Raw genomic sequence first — 15,384 nt, 5'->3', positions numbered from 1 at the left:
GCCATCTCTCCACCTGCATCCAACAGTCTACCAGTGCATCTGACCACTGATTGGTCAGATGTTGCCTGCTGTCAATCATTGCAGCAATGCCTGCGGTGTCATATTACCAGTCTCTCTTTTTTTCACCTGCCTCGGGCTGACTTGGTGCTCTATGCACACACGCCTCGCAGCAGCAATGCACGTTCTTTGCACATTTGCAGAGAATGCGCCCCTATGTATGCGCATAATGGAGCCCACCATGGATCGCGGGGACTTGCGCGCACGTGTGTTCTATGTGTAAGGGAGGGCCGGCCCTGGGTGCCAGTAAAGGCAAACAAAGATGTAAATTACCATAAATATGCAACATATTGTGACCTAACAATGCAGCTTCGAAAGTGGTGCACACATCTCGCTGATAGTTGCTAAGTAAAATACTGCTATAAGCACCAATAAGTCAGCAACAATACTTTAAATCAGGGGTCCCCAAACTACGGCCCGCGGGCCAGATACGGCCCGCCAGCGTCCATAATCTGGCCCGCGCGTAGTCCAGAGTAAAAAAAAAAAAAAAAATGAACTATTTTTTTTTTAATATATTTTTTTTATCTGTCCTTTTTCGCCTATCCTTCAATCCATTTTCTACCGCTTGTTACTGGGTCTCCTAGGCCAGGGGTCGGCAACCCGCGGCTCCGGAGCCACATGCGGCTCTTTGATCACTCTGATGCGGCTCAGCTGCATACTTGCCAACCCCCCCGATTTTTCCGGGAGGTTTCCGGATTTCAGTGCCTCTCCCAAAAATCTCCCGGGGCAAACATTCTCCGATTTTCACCCGGACAACAATATTGAGGGCGTGCCGTGACGTAACGTCCTCTACAACATGTCGCCGCGTCCGCTTTTACACCATGCTATCTGCGTGCCGACCCGGTCACATGTAGTATGCGGCCTCTGCTTAAACACGTAAATGACTGCAACGCATACTTGGTCAACAGCCATACAGGTTACACTGAGGGTTGTGATATAAACAACTTTAACACTCTTATTAATATGCGCCACACTGTGAACCCACACCAAACAAGAATGACAAACACATTTCGGGAGAACATCCGCACTGTAACACAACAAACACAACAGAACAAATACCCAGAATTCCATGTATCCCTAACTCTTCCGGGCTACATTATACACCCCCGCTACCACCAAACCCCGCCCCCCCCGACCGCCGCACGGTCGAGGTATATATATATATATATATATATGTCTTAATAAGGTTATCCAAAAAATAGTGCTCGATACCGTAGTAGAGCGCAATATATGTATGTGTGGGAAAAAAAATCACAAGACTATTTCATCTCTACAGGCCTGTTTCATGAGGGGGGGTACCCTCAATCATCAGGAGATTTTAATGGGAGCATTCGCATACCATGGTTTATATAGGGCACAGAGTGGGTGGGTACAGGCTGGTCTAGGGGCGTGGTGATTGGCTCATGTGTTACCTAGGAGGTGTTTCCGTCTATGGCGGCATGTTGTTACAATTTCGCTGCGCTTGTTGAGGGATGACAGGTCTGGACGGTAAATAATAAACAGTTTCTCTTTCAAGCATAGGTTGCATCTTTTATTACCACTATTGTAAGGTGTGCTGGATGCAAGAATTTGCCATGTTATTGAATATTCAACATTATTGTCTTTGAGGTCCCAAATGTGTTTGCTGAGTTCTGTGGTATTTCGCAGGTTTTTGTTCCTGAAAGAAGCCTTGTGATTGTTCCATCTGGTTTTGAATTCTCCCTCGGTTAATCCTACATATGTGTCGGATGTGTTAATGTCCTTGCGTATTACCTTAGATTGGTAGACAACTGATGTTTGTAAGCACCCCCCGTTGAGAGGGCAATCAGGTTTCTTTCGACAGTTACATCCTTTGTTGGTTTTGGAGTCGCTCTGTCTGGGGGCCGACGGCTCATTTGCAATTGTTTTGTTGTGGTTTGAGATGATTTGTCGTATATTGTTCATGCAGCTGTAGCTCAATTTAATGTTGTTCTTGTTGAATACTTTTCTTAGGGTGTTGTCTGTGGGAAAGTGTTTGTCAATCAGATTGAGGAATTTGTGTCCAATGTTCGTTGAGACGTTTTTGCTGTATGGGGGGTTGTATCAGATGATGTCGTTTCGTTTTCTGTTATTTTTTGGCTGGTTTCCTGGCGTGGGTTCATAGGTGAGGGTGAAATTGTATCCGCTTTCATCAAGGGCTTTTTGGTACGGGGGGGGTTGCTTGGTCAAATTCAGCTTTGCTAGATGACAGCATCGATTGCCTTTTATTGATTCCGGTAGGTATTCTTTTCGTGGTGGTGGGTGGGTGGTTGCTGTCATGGTGCACGTATTGGAGTGTTGTGTTGGGTTTCGTGAATGGTTGGTAGCTGTTATTTCTCAGGTTGAAAGTGACGTCAAGGAAGTTGACGGTTTGCTTGTTGGCTTCAATCGTGATCCGTAGGCCGTTCTCTTTGAAAATTTGGCATATGCGCTTCTTGGTATTCTCGCTGCTCCTTGGCGAGGCGCGACACACTGCCAGTCCGTCATCACGGTAAATACCAAGGTTCAGATTGAGGCTAGCGAGCTGGGAGAGGAGGAAACTCCCAACGAGTTCACACATTTCTGCTCCGTCAAAACTTCCCATAGTGACATCAAATGTTGCATTGTTCTTTTTTTGCCATGGTGTACTGTTGTGGATGAGAATGGAGTTTTTTGCGTGGATGATGTTGTTTCTTTCGTTGCCTGTGATTGAGTCATAGTCTGAGGCGAAGTCTAGTGCTTGAGTCAGTAGGTCTTGCGTGATGGAAGGGTAAAATTCCTCGATATCAAAGGAGATAAAGTTGTGCTGTTGTTTGTCTTGGATGTTGTTGAACCATTTGATTACTGCTGCTGTATTTCTCCATTGGTTGAGTGGTGTTTTGTCCTTGATTTTTGTGTTGACTCTGTCCAGGATTATTTTGCTGATTTTTCCTATTTCAGATTTAGTTGGGTTTATTAGTCGGCATGTTGGGTTATTTGCGAAGTTGGGTTTGTGGTCCTTCAATGTGATGAAGGCTTCCTTGTTGTCTACCAATCTAAGTAAATGCAATGCATACTTGACCAACAGCCATACAGGTCACACTGAGGGTGGCCGTATAAACAACTTTAACACTGTTACAAATATGCGCCACACTGTGAACCCACACCGAACAAGAATGACAAACACATTTCGGGAGAACATCCGCACCGTAACACAACATAACCACAACAGAACAAATACCCAGAATCCCTTGCAGCAATAACTCTTCCAGGACGCTACAATATACACCCCCCGCCCCCTCATGCTTTAATTGTCATAGATGTTAGGTGATATTTTTTTTACCTAAATAAATGTTTCTGATTTTCTGTACTTTACATGTTGCACAAGTTAATGGCATTCATATCTCTGCATGACAATGTTCTCTAACTACGTATTAATAATATGTAATATCCAGCCAGTTAAACATTCTGTAAATGCAGACTGTCAATCAGAACAGGTTATAAAATAATATACCATAACAATGGTAATAGTGTATAGTGAACTATAATTACCTGATGTGGGCTGCGGAGAGCAGTGGCAGGCATGCCTACAGTATTAAACCTCGCCTCAGTGGTAGCTAAGAAGAAGACAAGATTGTTCAAAGACAACCTTCCTCTTTCATATTGCCGCTGCCATTGCAATAAACTTTAATTTCAATCCGCCCAAAAACATTTATTTAGGTAGAAATATAACAGAATAACAGAATAGCATGAGAGATGATTTTTTGTTGTTTTATTAGTTAGACTGTATGTGAAGCGTGGCGCAATTATTGTAAAGCTGCATGTGATTGGTATGAGAAAAGACTTGACATGTTTTGATGAAAATCTCTAATAAAAGTGACTTTAGACTTTCTCTGTACTGTCTTTGTTTCTGCTGAGCTTGTATTCCATCTTACTAAAGCAGTTCGAGTAAAAATATAAATTTTATGCTATTAATGCACTCAACTGTACATCTAAACACGGACGTGTGCTCCTACTATCTACAAGCAGCAAAGGCGCCAACAGCGTTTGATCCAATGATGTCGTCACACGGCGATTGAAGGTAAACCTGTCTTGTCCGGATAACGACTTTCCATGGCTTTGGACCTGGGATTTCCATGAGGTCCCCCTTTCTTTGTGCAGTTCGGTGAGCTATTTTCGAGCTTGTGGCTCAACAGTAACTAGAAGCCATTACACAATTCCCCAAGCTACGGAACGGGCCGAGAGGTCAAAAACGTTAATAGCGCATTAAAAAAATGATCGCTGTTCAAGGAACTTTTAGTTAACGCATTATCGCGTTAACTTTGACAGCCCTCCTATATATACACAGTATATGTGTGTGTATATATGTATGCATATATATGTATAAATATGTGTATATGTATACAGAAGAAAAACAGAAATGAAAAAATGTTTGCTAATTTATTTACTTTTTAAAAAGTAGTAGTAGTCAGAACCTTTGCTCAATACTTTATTGATGCACCTTTGGCAGTAATTACAGCGTCAAGTCTTTTTGAATACGATGCCACAAGCTTGGCATTCCTCTTTGGACAGTTCCGCCCATTCCTCTTTACATCACCTCTCAAGCTCCATCAGGTTGGATGGGAAGTGTTGGTTTTCAACCAGGATGTCTCTGTACATTGCTGCATTCATCTTAGTCTAGTCAGGGAGGCGACCAAGAATCCAATGGTCACGCTGTCAGAGCTACAGCATTCCTCTGTGGAGAGGAGAATCTTACAGAAGGACAACCATTTCTGCAGCAATCCACTAATCAGGCCTGTATGGTATAGTGGCCGGACGGAAACCATTTCTTCGTAAAAAAAAGTTTGCCAAAACGCACCTGAAAGACTTTCAGACCATGAGAAAAAAAAAAAATCTGGTCTGATGAGACAAAGCTTGAACTCTTTGGTGTGAATGCCAGGTGTCATTTTTGGAGGAAACCAGGCACCACTCATCACCATACAGGCCAATAACATCATTACACTGAAGAATGGTGGTGGCAGAATCATGCTGTGGGGATGGTTTTTAGCGACAGGGACTGGGAGACTAGTCAGGATAGAGGGAAATATGAATGCAGCAATGTACAGAGACATCCAAGATGAAACCAAACACTTCCCATCCAATCTGAGGGAGCTTGAGAGGTGCTGCAAAAAGGAATTGGCAAAGAGGAATGGGCGCAACTGCCTAAAGATAGGTGTCCCAAGCGTGTGGCATCGTATTCAAAAAGACTTGAGGCTATTTTTGCTGCCAAAGGTGCATCAACAAAGTATTGAGCAAAGGCTGTGAATACTTGTGTACATGTTTTGTTTTTTTTAATAAATGTGTAACTTGTTTTTGTTTACTTTCCCACATTGTCATTATGGGATATTGTCCATAGAATTTTGAGGACAAAAATTAATTTATTCCATTTTGGGATAAGGCTGTAACATAACAAAATGTGGAAAAAAAGTGAAGTGCTGTGAATACTTTCGGGATGCATTGTATGCTGACAGGAAAATAGCAAGTTACTCTCACAAATTGTAAGGCAATATGAGGTGTCCACAGAAGTATGAAATCCGCACAAACCAGTTACACATAAGCACACAGTAGCAATGAATGAATGGATGTCAGTCTCCTGAAAGTAGCTGCTCCCAGCATTCATAATACAGCTCATAAATCATCAGTAGTGACCCATTGAGTGTGAAACTTCTCTCAACATGGTCACGTTAAAAAAAAGGTCTGCTTCTGTCCTAATTTATATTGTGTTGATCTCACACTATTTTATCTATAGCTATTATTTATTCACAGGATGACATAGGAACATTTAAGAAAATCTAATCAATCTACCTAAAATTATAAATAGAAGTAATATATTGTTCAACAATATGAAAAATAATGACATAAAAGTGTACAATTCAGTAGCTCATTATTACCACATCACTGCCCCCTTGTGGTAAGGCATGGCACCACCCTTGTGTAATAATTTTGAGCATCCTCCAGGCTGCTCCCATAAAGAGCTATTTCCTAGAAGATGTCAGCTGATATGCCGCAACATAAGTGTCTCTGAATTTCTCGCAGGATAAATAAAACTTTAAATTTAGTAAGGCTTTCACTCATCCAGGTTACAATAATATATTGTAAAAAAAACCACAAAAAAAAACAAAGAAGCAGGTATCAGAACAAAATCCAAAGACATAAGTGTGTGTTTTAAGATACAAAGAGTAGTATGGATCTTTTATTTTTTTTAAATAATACAAAATGCAATAAAAACCGGATGCTGCTGTAATACCATAAACGGTGACACCTTCAAAGATTACAATTGTTAAAATTATTGAATTGACTCGAGTGTAAACGTAGACAAAGAATATATTACGTATTATGTTATGTTTACTTTTGAATTTTACCCCTTACCTGAGGTTGGTAATAGCATACATTGATTTTAGTTGAGTATATTGACATGCAGGTGTACATACAAATCAAAAGCAAACATTATTACATGCATTAAAAAGGGCTGTACTTACCCTTCTAGTTGTGCATGGAGCTGTTCTTTGCGGCACGGTATCGCACTCCTATCAGAGATAAGAAAAATAGGTTGCATAATACACAAACACGAAGGGGGGGAAAAAATACACATCTTCAACTCATTCCATGTAACATTAACTCATCAGAACCTAGACCCACTTTTACTTTGATGGACGGTATACCACAGGTCAAGTGGAACACATAGAACACATTTAGATCTGTAATGCAGCATTCATGGTAAATGCATGCTTTCTTGAAATATTGTAACAAACGCACCCACATACTCCAGGTGTCGTTGCCACCACGCTATTTAAAGAGTCACAGGTGACCCCGAAAGGGATAAACGGTAGAAAATGGATGGATGGATGGAAGGTAGGACCTGATATTCAGCTGGGATCTTAATAAACTATAAATAAACAAAATATGTACTCTGTGTCCTTCAGCCACAACACAAGGCTTATTTTTAATACAACACAAATTAATCAAATAAATAACAAGGCCTTCTATGCTGGCCTAACATAACCAGAAATCATGATCATAATTAAAGATAAAAAATAGTTTTTAATTTACTTTTCCTAAATATCTTAAAGTATTCACATTCTCTCTTTATGCATGCTTGCCAACCTTGAGACCTCCGATTTCGGGAGGTGGGGAGGTGGGGGGGTCAGGGGCGTGGTCGGGGGTGCGACGGGGGCGTGGTTGAGGGGGGAGGAGTTTATTGACAGCTAGAATTCACCAAGTCAAGTATTTCATACATATACATACATACATACATACATCTACATCCTGAAAATATGCAAACAAAACTGTTTAGATAATTGATACTTCAAACTTGCATAAATAAATCTTAAGGAATATAACATAATTTGGCTTCTGAGAGCTTCAAAATGTAATGAATAAAATGCTAAAGTTGTTGATAAACAAGCAATTATTTTAATAATTAAATATGGTCATTTTAATGAATTATTATGATCATTTAAAATTAATTATTTCCAATATGTTTATTTTAATGTATAATTCTATGGCTGGATGTAATAAGGAGTCAGAAAAAATACAAATAAAAATACAATTAATTTTGAAGTTTTTAGCAAAATATAGTAAAAATGTATTTAGTTTTTTTTCTTAAATTAATAAATATATTTATTTTAAGGTAAGATAAACATAATACAATTTATCTCTAGTCTGGATGATTTAGTTCTTGTCACCCTGTTGTCCTCCCGTCATAAAAAAAAGGCTGTTCTCACTCAGGTCCGCATGGAGCTGGAGGGGGCGTGGCCTCCAGCTCCGGCTGAAAATCGGGAGATTTTCGGGAGAATATTTGTCCCGGGAGGTTTTCGGGAGAGGCGCTGAATTTCGGGAGTCTCCCGGAAAATTCGGGAGGGTTGGCAAGTATGTCTTCATGTCATATTATGCTTGTTCCAGTGCTGTTATTAGTTTTAGTTTGTATCCAATCAGAATTCAGCTAGCTTATGTTGCCATTGTATGCGAAATCTGCCAGAGGCCTTCCGAATCAACAATGAGGGCGTCTGTGCACTGTCAGTGAACGGGCACATACAGTCGATAGACAGTTGCGATAGCCAATCAGATCAAGAGTTGTTGTCAGTAAGGCCTTCTAGATGGTCTTAAGTTGAGCATGACATTTACGCGTCCTGTGATTGGATACTCACCGGGACCGTTAGCGGATTAATTAGAGAACACACAGAGTTGAGAGACAGTTGCGATAGCCAATCAGATCACAAGTTGTTGACAGTAGCTTATCCAAGTAGCCTGATGTCAACGAGACTGTGTTTGGATACTCACTTGTCATTCCAAAGTGAGTATCCGTTCACAAGTTTCAATTTAGCAGGAAGTGTTGCGCCGTAGCCAGACCGGGATAGCAGAGAAGGAGAACAAAACATTGATTAGGTGGCAGATATATATTTGCAAGGCCATTTTGAAGAAGGATATTTAAAGAGAAACTACATCTTGTGAGACGATGTTGGCCAACTTCGGAAGCTAGCTCAGCGGTTCTGGCGATGAAACGGGGAAATGCTCGCCATTTCCACTCGAATCAGCCGACGACGAAGGGTACCACTGGCTTATACGGCGTCGAATAGTAAGTTCAAATATTTTATTTTTTCACTTTTAATGTTTTTTGCAATTTTAATTTTGACAGTACCACAAGATATGTTTTAATTGCTGATACGTTTTGATTTTTAAATGCGCCAGAAAACTAGCCGTTTGTACACTGTTGAGGTGATTCAATGCACAGTAGGGTGTAAATGTGTTTCTGTATGGTATTTCTCCAGCAATGGTCATGTGGTGATATAAATTATGGTATTTTGAGAGGTAATCATTGAAGTCGGATATCACTGAAGGTCTAGGTGGGAAACGCAAGGCCCGCCACTGCGTCGTAGCCATGTTTTCGTGGCCGGGAGACAGCCATAGCAATGACACTTGGAGGATCTTCTGGGCTACTGGTGAGTGCTGTAACCTACAGTAGAACACACTCAAGGCTACTATATTGAAACAAATGTAAAATTGACTATATTGGTGTTGTTTGATGTCTAGAGGGCTCTAATACGGTTTATAAAAAACATATTTAAAAAGGTCAAACAGTTTTAATGCTCAAACTTTGAAAATATTTGATTTATTAAGAATAAGAATCCATCTATCCATTTGCCACCGCTTGTTCCTTTTGGGGGAGCGGGGGTGGCTGGAGCCTATCCCAGCTGCATTTGGGCAGGGTACACCCTGGACAAGTCACTATCTTATTGCAGGTCAAACACAGATAGACAGACAACTTCCAGTGTGAACATGCACCTATCCCCAGGTGCATGTTTTTGGAAGTGGGGGGGGAAGCAGGAATACCCGGAGGGAACCCATCGCAGTCACGGGGAGAACATGCAAACTCCACACAGAAAGACCCCGAGCCCAGGAATCGAACCCAGGACCTTTGTATTGCGAGGCACCAGCACTAACCTCTGTACTGCCTAAGAATCAGAATAATACATTAAAAAAAATATATTTTTTACAGAGCTCCCAGGAGATAAAATTAAATCAATAACATTCAAGGGACAAACTGGCCACCACTGTTATATTTCTCTGATTGTTCTACTTATTCAGAAAAATAACTTTACAGCTGTTTTAAAGATTGCTAAAAAAAAAAAAATGGTGTCAGTACAAGTGTTACACAAAGTTCCTTGCAAGCTAACACTTCCACTGTACTTTTGAGTAGAGGAGATAGTGACATTGTGTATTACAGTTACCGGTAGTCAGTCCTGGGCAATTATTTTGACTCGGGGGCCAAATTTAGAGAAAAAAAATGTGTCTGGGGGCCGGTATATCTATTTTTAGGAACACTAATACAAAACCTCACAATAATGTCTGATTGAATGCTAAAAAGCGTTATGACAGACCGCCTTAAAAAACGGAATGGAATTTTACAGTTTTTTTACTGAATGAGACACCCAGAAAGTACATGAAAATAAAGAATGTGGGATTTACAATATTAACTATGAACGATAAAACACTGAATATTGACAACATATGAACGTCACACCCCGTCTCGATTGACATATTTTACAATTAGCGAAACGCAAAAAAATACAACAAACAGAGTGAAATATGAACACTAAGGGTAAAAAAAAAAAAACACCACCTACAATCTGATATATCTGATATAGCACTAAGCTTTAGAACTTTGTTGTAAAATCTCCTTCCGCGTCTGTCCCTGACACCCGCATTTCAGGCTGGCCGCTCCGGAAATACTCTGTGGAAACAAACCACGTCCACACTGCTTGGTGCCTGGTCTGAGGTGCTGTGACTTAGATTACCATAGTAACTAGTAGTGATGGGTCCGGCAACACTGATGCATCGGCGCATGCGTCGAGCTCATAGAGCAAAACCCTGTGTCGGTGCGCGTACCGCTTTTAGAAAGTCACGTGACCGATCATGAGCTGTTTCGGTCACGTGACCGATACGCGAACTGTGTCGAACTGACGCCTGCGCGCCAAACTGTGTTTATAAGGAAGCGCATCTGTCAACGAGATGCTGCTGCCAACAGAATCGCCGTACTTCTGTCGTTGGTCATTTGTAATTTATCGTCGTCGGAGATCATGGAGCAGCCTCAGGCAAAAAGAAAGATTTCCGCCGTGTGGGAATATTTTGATCATATATCGGAAAAAAAGGTATTTGTGTTCATTTCCTTGTCGTTTCATCCTGTCCTCTCAAAGTGTCCACTTGATCTATTAAAATTCAAAATGATTCTTAGTTTACTATTCATATTTTCTGCAGGTTAAATGTCGCATTTGTACGGCAGAATTGTCGTACATTAACAAATCCACCTCCTCAATGCTGAGGCACTATAGGGCCAGGCATGAAAATGAAGTTCCAGAGACACCCAGGATAATAACTAAGAGAAATCGTCTAAAATGTAATACGTTGGAAAAACTGTCTTTTTTTTTTTTTTTTATAAAAATGTGTAAAAAAAAAAAAAATTAATAATTTCCCAGTCCACAAGCATCCTCATGCACAACATGTTCTCTTAGATTTCCATGTTATGATACATGTTCACATTATTTGACTATCTAAAAAAGATAAAAATATATTTTTATTTAAATGAAGATATGAAATAATCCTAAATGAAATACAATGACTTGGTTTATATTATTGTATATACTTGGTCATAAAATCAGTGTCAGTTGAGTCGGTCCATAGGTTGCCTGTAGGGATTTTTAATGTCCAGCAGATGTCAGTATTTAGTGACACAGTATCGACACAGTATCAATACAGTTTTGCAATGTGTCGAAACGCTTCATGACGCCTCATCAACCCATCACTAGTAACTAGTATATCATGCAAAAGATTCCAACCTGTCATGAAGTAGTGGTGACGAACCCCAAGATGTAGAGATGGCGGGCTTGGTGCGGGAAAACATGATTTTAATGTCCCAAAAAAAATGCAAGGAAAACACGAACCAGAAACCAGGAAACAGGCAAACTTGAGACAGCAAACAGAAACCAGGAAACAGCAAGAACTGGAGACAGCAAACAGTCGAAAGCGTTCAGCATACAGGAACAGCTCACAGTCCACAGCATACAGCTAGTAATACTCCAGCACTGACTGGAGGGAGAGGAAGGTATAAATAGGAGCCTGATTGGCAATTGCCACCAGGTGTGCCAGACTGCCAATCAGGTACAGGTGAGGGAAACAAGCGCACAGGGAGACATGCAGGAAAAGGAACCAAAATAAAAGCGCTGACAGGAAATAAAACAAACACAGAGAAAAACCCAAAACATAACCAAACTGTCAGTGAGAATCCTGACACAACCAGTGAAATACTTTGTATAGTTCAAGACTTATGGTAATTTGAAAACATCACTGCACATCATAATGGCAGCTACAGTTTTCATCTTAAAGAGCTAAACAAATTATTTGGGAATGTCCGGCGGGCCAGATTGAAAAGCTTAAAGGGCATGTGGCCCCCAGGCCTTAATTTGCCCAGATCTGGAGTGAATGATGATAATGTACACAACGGCAAAATGAGTTTAGCCGAGGTAAATAGGAAAGGTAACCTCACTGGAGTTTGATAAGAAAAACCACAGGATGGCCCTGGGTTTTTAGATGAAAATCAGGTGTTAAGCATGCATGTCGTTTTACTTAAAAGTAAATGTGTACAGTGTTTAGTGGTCAAGGCGAGTACAGGCATGTCAAAATAGCACAGACATTTCCACTAGCTGACAAGTTGTGCATCACCTTTTCAAAGAGAATATCACCACCTTTCAATTTTCTGGTAAATTCAGATTTGTTTGCTATGAGAGGAAATCCCTCTATGGCCATTTTTCAGATTGAAAAATACATTACCCCACAGGATGACATGGTGCACAACGTTGGTAGAAGACAACATATAACATATGGAAAACATTGTGGGCAATTACTGTACAGTAGTTGAGACACTTAAGAAGGCTCTCTAATATGTACACAGAAAAACCGCAAAATGCTTCGAGGGCTCCAAGAACTTCAGCAAAAAGAAATAAGCCACAAGATCTCATCTCGTGCGGTAGAAATGATTTTCAAAAACGTAAGGAATTATCCCCGAATTACACAAAAGAGCTATTCGGACCACAGCCATCAAGAAAACCTTTGGTAATGATAACACACTTTGCCGAATCGAACTGAGATCCTGTCTCAGTCTGCTTATATGACCCCAAGAACACCACACCCACCGTCAAAACATGGGAGGTGAAAACATTTTGCTTTGGAACGGTTTCTGTTTGCCACAGTGAGGGTACAGAAATAGTTTCTGTGGGACTGAAGAACGGGGCCATGTACTGTAGAATCTTAGATGAGAAGCTCCTGGCCTTAGTCAGAACACTGAAAATGCGGTGGGGCTACAGCATGACAATGTCCCAAAACATACAGGCAAGTTAACAAAGGAGGGTCTTAAGAACAAGCACACGTTAGAATGGCCTAGCCAGTCCTTTGACCAGGTGTATTTAGTTAAGAATGTTTCCTTAAGCGAAGGTCCAGAACATCATAATTCTGATATGGCTACAGCTATCGATTATTTTAGTTGTCGAGTAACTTACTGATTAGTTTGTTCAATTAATTGAGGTAAAAAACACAGGGAAAATACCGTATTTCCGGACTATAAGACGCACTTAAAATCCTTTTTTCCCCTCAAAACTCGACTGTGGCCTTATAACCTAATGTACGGAATAATTCTGGTTTTGCTTACCGACCTTGAAGCAATTTTATTTGGTACATGGTGTAATGATAAGTGTGACCAGTAGATGGCAGCCAAACATAATAGATATGTATAGACTGCAATATGATGGCAATATGATTTAAGTAAACAACACCAACATTTTATATGTTCTATTGAAAATATAGAACATTATACATCAAACTATACTATCAAAATGTTTTGACTTTGGTAAACTATGAAGCCGCACCGCTTGATGGTTTGTACTGTGCTTCAACATTCCAGTATTATTATGGCGTGTGTATAAGGTAAGACATATTATCTGGCGTTTTGTTTTGCAATATTATGCAAAAGCAACTTTTCTTACCATATGGTACCTGCTGATCTGTATTTGGGATTTGCATAAGTCCTGAAAATTGGCGCGTGTCTGCCTTTGTAGTTCATGACGATAACGTATTTGATAAGCTTCTTCTTTTTCTCTATCTTCTTGTTATGTGACATTCATCCGCCGCTGTTGCCATTTCTAATATAAAGTAGTGTAAAGTTCTTACTTATATCTGTCTGTAAACTTGCCATGAAAGCGCTAAAACATACCGGTGTAGTGAGTCTACATTATTCACCCAAGGAACTTTAGTTATTAAAGTTCCGGTCGGACGGTTTTTCACGGCACACATTTTCGGCATTGTTGTTGTTTCCGGATGAGGAGATGCTGCTCTGTTATTTAATAAGTAAAGTCTGAATGTCATTAAAACAGTTAGCTCCATCTTTTGACACTTCTTCCACTCCCGTCCTTGCGCGCTACACCGGTACATCAAAGATGACGGGGAGAAGACGCAACCGAAGGTGAGCCACGTAAATAAGACCGTCCACCAAACGGCGTATCCAGAAGCGACTGTCAGAAAGCGGCTTGAAGATGATCTGTAAAACATAATCTATGCAACATTTTGACCAAAGAATTACCATTACATGTTATGTAGACCACAAAGAAGTGTTTTACATTTAAAAAATAAAAAATTTTATAAAATGACTCCTTTAATCGCTGGTGCGCCTTATACGTGGAAAAAAGATCGAAAATAGACCATTTATCGGCAGTGCGTCTTATAATCCGGTGCACTCTATGGTCCGGAAAACACGGTAGTCGAAACATACAACGATTTTAATGTTTGCCAAAACCTTCATTCTTTTTTTCTAATAAATGTACATCATCAACACTGAAATTATACTTTTAACATGTGTGCATTAATTTAAAAACATTTTTTTTAGATATCCACTGTTCGCTGCCACACAAACCACAGCACACAAACACACCACCATTCACATGTGCGCTCTTTTGCAGCGTCCGTGAGGAAACTATGTCCGCGTATCTAAAGTGATTTGATCACTTTAAACCATTAAAACTCATTAAATGATTGATCAAAGCAACATATATATTATTTTTCTATACAAATCAATTCATTGTTGTAGCCCCAAACTCTAACTTGCGTCATGATTTAATTTAAGATATACATTGAAGTAGCCCTATAGCTAATTGCGTCAATGTCAGCATGATTGTCAAGTTGTTGCTTGTCCTGCCAGGATTTTAAACCTGGGCTGAAATGTGAGGGAACATTCATTAGCAGCGGTAGGGGCAGTGAATTAGTGGTTCAAGATTTGGGTGGATTGTTCATGTGTGCTCTGAGACTGTGCTTATTTGAGTTGGTGTTATTGGTGAAAAACATTGTGCTTTGTGTCAGTGGTGTTATCTAGTGTACATATGTTTCACATTGCCACTTTTTATGAGTGCCACGGTCCCTGAGCATATGAAACTGGTTTTGTGCTTCCAGATGGAAGAATGAACATAAATTAGTATGTCCATTCTGGGTTAAAAGCCCTATTTGGGGCGGTATAGCTCGGTTGGTAGAGTGGCCGTGCCAGCAACTTGAGGGTTCCAGGTTCAATCCCCGCTTCCGCCATCCTAGTCTCTGCCGTTGTGTCCTTGGGCAAGACACTTTACCCACCTGCTCCCAGTGCCACCCACACTGGTTTAAATGTAACTTAGATATTGGGTTTTCACTATGTAAAGCGCTTTGAGTCACTAGAGAAAAGCGCTATATATATACAACTCACTAATTCACAATTCACTTACTTTTGTTCTCCACTTTTCTCATCTTAGAGAGCATCATGTGTAT

The 15,384-nt window shown here is 40.3% G+C and overlaps 1 long non-coding RNA gene across 1 annotated transcript in view; it reads right to left on the bottom strand.

Annotated features, from left to right (window-relative positions):
* LOC133612127 (uncharacterized) overlaps positions 1-15,384 on the bottom strand; it is a 404,739-nt gene that overhangs the window by 352,654 nt on the left and 36,701 nt on the right. The window contains exon 2 of the long non-coding RNA XR_009816084.1: positions 6,531-6,578. This is a non-coding gene — a long non-coding RNA (uncharacterized lncRNA). The remainder of the gene's footprint in view (positions 1-6,530; positions 6,579-15,384) is intronic.

This window comes from Nerophis lumbriciformis, linkage group LG10 (assembly GCF_033978685.3).
Source record: "Nerophis lumbriciformis linkage group LG10, RoL_Nlum_v2.1, whole genome shotgun sequence".
In the NCBI taxonomy this organism is placed as follows: Eukaryota; Metazoa; Chordata; class Actinopteri; order Syngnathiformes; family Syngnathidae; genus Nerophis; species Nerophis lumbriciformis.
Note: the sequence above shows the minus strand (reverse complement) of the source record. Positions and strands in the feature narration are given on the sequence as shown.